Source organism: Poecilia latipinna, unplaced genomic scaffold, assembly GCF_001443285.1.
Source record: "Poecilia latipinna isolate Pla-1442-1.1 unplaced genomic scaffold, P_latipinna-1.0 Scaffold4409, whole genome shotgun sequence".
Lineage (NCBI taxonomy): Eukaryota > Metazoa > Chordata > Actinopteri > Cyprinodontiformes > Poeciliidae > Poecilia > Poecilia latipinna.
Window position 1 is genome coordinate 12,160 of NW_015117025.1, and position 9,040 is coordinate 21,199.

A 9,040-nucleotide genomic window follows, 5' to 3' on the forward strand; every position below is an offset into this window, starting at 1 on the left:
CCCCACAAAAAGGAGATTTTTAATATGGTTTTTTTAAAATATATAAAAGCCCTTTTTTTTTTGGATTAAAAAAAAAAAAAAAAAAAAAAAAAGAGAGAGAGAGTCTGTTCTCAATTTCCATCACCTTAGATCACTTCTTAAATTCAAAAGCAGCAAAACGGCATATACAAGTATTTGCAAGGTGTCAAATGTGTATATCACTTTGTGGCCTTAAATGTGATCTATAAAAATGAAACGGCATTGTTATGTTTTACAGACAATACATAAAACTGTAACTTTTAACTATATTTTAACTTCTTACTCTGCTAACAGTGTAAGATAAGTGGTATGGGTGTAAACTGATTCACCACACTGCAGGTTAGCTCAAAATTGTTGATACCTCTGGCTGATTAAGATTTAAGAGTTTAAAATTGAACCAAGAGGTTCAAGAAATGACCCTGGCTCCTAGATATAATCAACAAGTGGCTGGGCCACTCCCAAACATCAGCATCCCTTCCACTCAGAAGCAAAATGTTGGTAAAATTAAAAGATTTGTTTATTTAGAAAACTCTCTGTAGTTATTGTGCTATAGAGACAACCTGATAACTTTTTCTCATTTCCTTCTTGCATCACTCTTCAGTTTGCACTACTTGCCATTATTTCAGCTGAGAACTTTGTTTTCTCTCACTTATTTTTCTCTCTACAGGAGCTACACCTGATCTGGCATATCACTCTTCTTCCATTTCCCTGTCATGAACATAAATAATAATCCTAAACCAGTTAATCTGCTTTTGTTTCCCTTTTCTTTTTTTCTCCTCTGTCTTCTCAAACCCCCAGTCAGTCTTGGCAGATGACCACAACCCATTTGTGTTGAGCAAGGTTCTCCTGGCGGTTTCTTCCTGCTTTTCCTCTCTGCTGCTGTTACATGCATGCTCGGCATGAGTGATTACTGTCAAGTCAACAATAAAACCCAAATGATTTTCTGCCGTCACAGTGAACTTATCCAAGATGACTGAATGCTACAAGTCAATGACTTGACACAATCTGTTGGGCTTTCTAAGACAGAAACGTTTTAAAAACTACTTTGAATAAAACTAATTTAATTAACTGAGGTTGTGTTACTCTTTGATAATAGGATCTATTATAATGCATGCGTGATTGAATTGAATATGTTTTTTTTTAAAGTGCCTCGTGACAACATTTGTTGTGAACTGGTGCTTTATAAGTGAATTGAACTGAAATGAATTCAGACTGTTTGACTAGTCACTGCAGTTTGTTTTTTATGTGCATATTTAGTTTGCCAGGTTTTAATTTGCTTTATTTAATTCAGACAATATTGATTGTGATTTGTTTTGGGAGGTTTTGTATAAACATTACTGTTAGGGACAGTGGTTTGCTGTTTGATTCCCAGTTTAACAATTTGTTTTTCATCCACCAGCTGTGTTGTTTCAGAAAAAAAAAAAAAAGCCCAACCAAAAGGAACCCCTCATTGTTTAACAGTCTATTTTTTATGGACACATGAAGCCACATGCAGTCTGTACGGTCGTGTTAAAAGATAGCTTTACTACCTGCATGACGCAGGAACATTTCAGGAAATGGCACAGACTTTTCCATTCCTCCAAAACAACTGAACACCCACACATGATTGATTCTCTCTCAATCATTTGTTGATACCTCTGGCTGATTAAGAGGCATCAACATGCACTGCATGCATGTTTGACAATGCATACAGTGTTTGACAATGCATACAGTGTCAAACATGTATGCATTTGTTTCTGTGTCATGTGCGCTGAGGGAAAACTAAATAAAAGTATGACGGCTGACAGCTAACTGAGCTGAATCTGTTCAGTACAGAAAACACCAAACGGATGAGGCATCATTAAGTACTTCGCCAGTTGTTGTGTTGGCTCTTCTGTTTTTTATAGACGGAGCTGACCTTGCAGATGTGTCCAGCATTTTTATTTATTTATTTTTTTTACCTTCACTTTCTTAGGTTCATTACATGCTAGCACACAGGAATGCACTTTGGCAAGAAATGGAAGGAACAAAGCACAAAAGGGAGGAAAGGGGAAAAAAAAAAGATAACCAATTGTGAGAGATGATTGTGCTTGTGGCCTAACAACAGCTGCTTCCTCAAGATTAAATTATAGTGAATAATAAATGCCTGAACTAATCCATAAAGTCTCTCATCGGTGTAGGCAGTCTGTGCCAACACCCAGTCACACACATTCAGCCATACTTATAATTTACAGTGTAAATGTTCAAACTGCTGTTCATCCATATGTGTAGGAACATTGATTTATGTGTTACAAAATAAATATATAGAGGAAAAGATGTCATATCATAAAAAAACAACAACAACAACATAATTGTGCAAAGGTGGTGTAGGGTATGCATTTCCATTTTTTCTTTTTCACGATTCTATACAGATCAAAAGCTTTGATACAAAGTTCCTGGGCAGGAATGTCATTGAAATTTGTGCTTTTAATAATGACATTATTTTTGATGGTCTAATTTTCAAGCAAGGGGGAAAAACTGAGGGGTTTTTAGAAAAATAAAGTTTATGAGCACATGTTTGTTTTTATGTTTTTATGTTATATCGCTTCACATAAAAACAATGCTCATCATCGTTGTCCTGTTGGAACGTCTAATAATGTCCAGGTTCCAGTCATCAAACTTGAACTCTTGCTGAGAAGAAAGGAAGTTGGTAAGAATCCTCAGAAGGAGCCATCAAAGGTCAAACCTCTCAACTTCCCAGTGAAAAGTGCAAATCAACATAAGAGGCACCTGTACCAAAGCTGATACTTTTAACATCGGCACTCCTCCACTTGGACAAGGCAAATGTTTTGTGAGGACAAGCGTCATGGTTGTAGAAGGCAGATATTTGTAGTCAGAACAATAAGGGTGTTTCAAGGAGTCAAAGAGAAGCTTTCAGGCTGAGCCTCTAAACACACACCTACTGCATATTGCTTGTGAGAACCATAATCTCAGCGTTTTTCATGAAGGCTCTTTTATCAATGAGATACTTCGACTTTGTTTTTTTTTGTTTTTTTTCTCCACACGCTGTTATCTTTGAGTTATATCCATGGATCTTCAGTTGTTTTTGTGGAAGAACACATCAGTCTTTTAACACAGAGAGTGTGCCATATGAGGACACATTTGCCAGGCTTGGAATCCCAAGACTGATGGCAGAGTTTATGTCCTGAGCTGTTTGTTTTGATGTGCTGGCTCTCTCTTATACACACACACACACACACACACACACACACGCACACACACACACGCACACGCACACACACACACACGTCATTTCAGCTTTATGGTGACTCCCCTGTGCCAGCTTAACAGGTCTGCTGTGCAACAACCTTATTTTGGATCATAAGGACAAAACTGGTTATTACATTGTTCTCTTTTTTTTGTTCTATAGTTTTAGCTATATTTACATGACTTATTCTTTCTTTAAAACATTAGCTTAGTACATATTTTAAAGCTTTACTATCTGTTACACCTGGGTTTTCATGACAATGACATTGAATAACCATTTTCTGTAGAACTTAATTACCATCTGAGGAATTAATCAAATGTAATAGCAAATGGGTATTATTTATGGATGTTTTATTTTTCTGTCTTTACTTTCACTGTAAATGTGCAGAAAAGAACAATATCTTATTCCTGCTTCAACTTTTTACAATTTGAAACTTTGTGTCTTTTAAAGATCAGTACAACTTTTATTCCTCCTTCACAGTAGGAGTGATTTTAATGGATGCATGTAGCTGTGGCACATTCAGTTTAGACCCTGTTTTCTTATTGAGGCCACATTGAAGCTGTCTTGCAGAAAAAAAGGGCCAGTCAGTCTACAGGGACAAAACTCTGGGACAGCCAAAGGGCCTTCTTATGTGGTTTCCTCCCTCCATGTTAATTATAGGTCCACTCTAGCTCCCTTATTAACCTACAAAATGAGGCTACCTTTCACAGCACTTGAATGCATCGAAAGTGGAGTGTAGCAGACTGAGAGACAGTGAAACAGAGTTGAGAAGCAGACGAAGTCGGGCCATTTGCAGAAGGAAATGCTTTGCTGGCTGAGCTTGTGAACATCTGTTGACACTTGAGGAACCAGACTGGTTTGGATCATCTTTTTATGGATGCACAGTAGCATACTCTTGAAAGACTTCTCGGGAAAGGATGACAAAGTGGTCTTCTATAGAAATTGCACACTCAGTTTAAGTTTCCACCAGTAAACAATTTCAATTCATTGGAATTTTGCCACAAATACAGTAATTGACCTTTTTCTCTTTTCCATATTTTAGTAATACTGCTACTGATATCAGGAAACATAATTTAATAAAATTATAATAAAAACGTTTGATTGGAGTTTCTGGTAATGAAGAAATACAGTTTCTTTGTTTGAATGAAGAAACACAAACTGTGTTTCAGGCACAGTCTGAAACTCCTTCAGCCGCTGCTTTCTTGCTACTCAGCTTTTGCATCTTTCTCTCCAGGCCCACATCCTGTTCTTTACCACATGTCCATAAACAGCAAGTGCACATAAGCACTGCCAAAGAATATTTACAAATGGAAGAATAGGCTTGTGGAGATAGAGCACTTGCATGTGTGAGTAAATTTATTAAAACATTCAAATTAGCATAACTAGTAACACATGATGGCTGGCGTGCAGCTGCACATGATGGGGGATCATGGGAGGCAGATAGGAGTAGAAGCACCAAATGAAAGAGGACAGAGGCCATCTGTAGAACAAAGCTTGACTGGCCAGGAGCCATGTCAGGGCCGACTGTAACCCCAGCAACGGAGAGAGAAATGTGGGAGAAAGGGTAAGTATGGAGGAGGAACATTGTAAAATTTCAGTTGGTCAAGACGCTGTGTACTTGATGGAACTTAATGGACTTTTTTCCATGGTGTTTAGAGAAAAGGATATAAATAAATCTCAAGCACTTGCATAAAGCATTTGTGTGTGTGTGTGTGTGTGTGTGTGTGTGTGTGTGTGTGTGTGTGTGTGTGTGTGTGTGTGTGGGTGTGTGTGTGTGTGTGTGTGTGTGTGTGTGTGCACTGCCGCACATGGTTGGTCAAATACTGGATAAACATATTGACACAACTGCATCCTAGGTCAGCCATTATCAAGCTCTGATTTTTGTTTCAATTGCTGGAAACCCACTCTGCCACTATCTGACATTGTGGTTGTGAAACTGAATTAGGCACAGCGAGGGATTCTGGAGAGTTCCAGCATGTGTTTCATGTCATGAATGTGAAGATGCCAAGCACCAGGTTGTATGACGTTATACATAAAACAGAAAAGTCTTAGAGAGTCATGGGATTATTCATTATGCTGCAGTAGTAAAACTAGGGTATTTCCTGTTTTCCAGCCATGAATTATGTTTAGATAAAACACAAGAATAGACAGTAAAAAGAAAAAAAAAATGACTTGAGAAGAAAAGTTCACAGAGGCTGATTATTAGAAATGATACATCTCATCTTGAAACACTGGAGGCAATGCAGGATTTACATGGTCACATCCTGCTGAGGATTCAAACCAGGAAGATGTTCATGCTTCCAATAATTAGGTATGTTGTTAACTTGATAACTTAAAACAAAAATAACTTTATGAACTAATGAGGTCCAGTCTCTCTGCTTCTTAAGAATGTTGCATTAAATTAGAGACTATGCTCAATTGTGGATTGTGAAACCACTTCATGAGTAAATCCACGCTGGACCAGGAGGCAGCAACAGTTTAGCTAAAGAGCAGCTAAGCATTTAAACCTGGTTCAAAGTTATGCTACATGATCTTTACATGATTATATCACAACATTTAACATGGGGAAAAGTGAAAGCCTCAAATTGTGAAGCCACACAGTACATAGTAAAATCTGCTTGGACTCTGAGTTTTGTACATCCAGATATTGTGACAAGAGAGCATAGCTGCAAAAAGTTGAGAGAGATGACCTACCCCGCTGGCCACCCATCCACCTAGTTTGAGAGGCAATAAGTCATTATGAGTCTGACACACACACACACACACACACACACCCACACACACACACACACACACACGCACAGATAATTACTTTGTGCCTGGAGCTCCTTGGTGGACTACCCAACCTCAGCTTACATCCTCTTTAAAGTGGCACATCCCTCATGAAGTGGGTCAGCGTGTCTTTGCTTCCTTTTTATTTTGCTGTCTCACATCCAGTTCATCTAATGTTCTGCCATATTATTTTTCTTATAATCATAAGTAAATGATGATATGTTGTTTCGTAAGCGGGTGCGTAGAGAATCTAATACGACACAAAATTTCTGAATTAATTGTTAATTTCTATGAAAGCAAGGTCGCCCAAGCAAAATCAGACTCATGCAAGTTAAGCACCCTTCTCATCTATGTTTCAATATTTATTCACGTCTCTCCCTGTTGACTACTTCCTGCTTGAACGAGTCATTGCTGAAGGTTTCTTTTTGTTAAATACAATACTGAAATGCATAAGCAACTGTTAAATGCTCAATATTAGGGGTTGTAGCAAAGTTAAGGGGGCTGTATTATGTAAAATCAACTTTTTGGACGTTTACATCATGTTATAAAGTTATTCTCTCATCAAAAACATACCTGGAGAGTTGTGTTGCTTCTTTCGTGCATGTTTGAGGAATTCTTTTATCTCCCATGGGAACCATTCAGCTGTGCAAACCGCTCATGGGGACTGAACACCGCCTCCGAGATGCAGAGCACTGAGAATCTCCCTCGAATCTCCCTCGGTTAGCAACCGCAGACTAGCCAGCAGAAATTAGCAAACACCTGGTGGAAATGCACATCTGCTGAGCTAATTGCAGAAGCTACTGCTCTGTACCATGACAATAAAAACATTGTTAAAAGGTTAACAGAGGAGCGATGTTGAGTCAAAATGTGTCATTGATTTTGACTGATTAAGACTTACTGAATTGACTATGCATTTCTCTACATTTGCCTTGCAGTGACTTTTGCTGTGAAATGAATTTGTTCAATAAACTGAATTGTACTGAAGTGAGAAAGAAAGAAACAGTGTGGCATCTAGATTTGCATATTTCCAATAAAATCTAAGGTGTATAGATTGAAACTCTCCCAAATGTCACTTGACAATAAATAATAATAAAAAAAGAGAATATGGATCTATTTTCATCAATCCTTCTTTGCATTGTCTTAGCATTGCTACCTTGTTTCTGTTTGTATTTTCTTCTGCTTTTCCGAGCCTACAGGTCATTGTTTATTCATTTTCACACTTACTCAGAGTTAATTACTCAGTGTAAATATACCTCCAGGTTGTTCTTGATCAGATTCACATTGATCCTCGTCTCCTTGTTTGTGCAGTCTTGTCCAGTTCATGCTCAGGAAGGTTTTGTTTACCCTACCATTCCCGTTTTGTTACTTTTGCTTAATGAGGTTTGCCGTAAACCACTTCCCTGCTTCCCGGTTCACTGATTAGGCACTTCTTCTTTTCAACAATAGGCTGTGATGCATTTTAAAGGACAATGCTACATTTTTTTTGTGCAGATGTTTTCATTTTATGTAGATTATTACCTCTTGATCACATTTATTAATGTAGGAAAAAAAATGTTTTTTTTAAAGTTGTAAAAATGTCATGAATGATGTTTGCAGTGGAGTCAAATGCAAAGAAATATTGTTTTAATGAACACAAACCAGGAAGCAGATAACTTGGAAAGAGGCTGACAAAAAACTAGAGGAGCTGATAAGTGACTTGCTGAAATAATCAGACTAAAGAGCGATAAAGCTAAGCCCAAAGTCCATAACAGCATAAAGTAAAATTCATATGTCCAGTCTATTTCTCCTTTATTTAGAGGGTCCCTTGTATTTCAGTCACATGACCAACAACTGCCATGTATCTGAAACCGCACTGTCTTTAAATAAAAACCAGTGTTCTGCAGTTACTACTCACATTCGTCTTCCAAAAGTTGAATGCATGTATTGTTAGAAATGTTTAAACTGCAAGCTGATCACAGTTACGTTATTTTACCTCCAGTTATTTCTGTGACACTACAATAGGAAACATTTAGACGAATAAGTAATTTTTGATAAGTTAAGAGGAACGTCTATGTGTTAGTATTAGAGAGACCATTTCACTGATCTGTTAATGTGCTAATAAGACATTTTGGTTGCATGACCTAAGTGACTGTGTGTGCATGATATTTCTTTAGCAGCCGTCTTCTCCAGCCTCTCCATCGTCCCACTCATCTTTCTTAATCCCCAATCACTGTCATCTCTCAAAGGTGTCGCCTTGATAAATAATTCAGCACTGGCATTTAGGAGTCTGCCCTTATGAACAGAGAACACACACACACACACACACATATTTAAAAGCCGATGTCACACGTCGGGCCTCAATGTACTTTTCTGCCTGAGCAGAAACGATGTAACTGTGAGGTTTCTGCGTGTGTCTAGATGAAAAAACATGCTCAACAAAAGTAGAAAGCAGAAACGCTTTGTGAACAACAAGTGAGCTCAGAAAGCCACCACAAATGAAGGATTTCCCCTCTCGGCCGCAGCTGAATGAATAAAAGAGTGATACATAATACAAGCTTTCAGGCAGCAGTAAATATAATTAAGGAATTATTTTAATAACATAATAAAAAAACAAAAAACAAAACAGAGACGCTGCTATGGAACACATTGAAAGAAACAAGATGGTTGTTGTAAATGCAGCACTGCACGATAAGTAAAAAACAGCACAAGCGTACGACTGAGAACAAAGTAAACAAAGGAGCATTTATATTGAAGGAGGATCAGCAAACAAAGGTAAGTCATGGGAAGAAAACAAATCCAAAATGAACAAAGGAAGAAGAATAATTAGAACTCAAAACTAAAGGTATGAACAGAACATGTCATAAGACCTGGAACGGCACAACGAATACTCTGAATTTTGATGAATATTAAAGCAAATTAGTTTACAACTAGGTCATGGTACATTCATATTCGTGTAACTAAAAGATAACTTTTTTTTCCCTTTGGCACACGTCCCAGATCTTCATTACCCCTGATATTAACATCAAAGATAACTTACAGAACCAT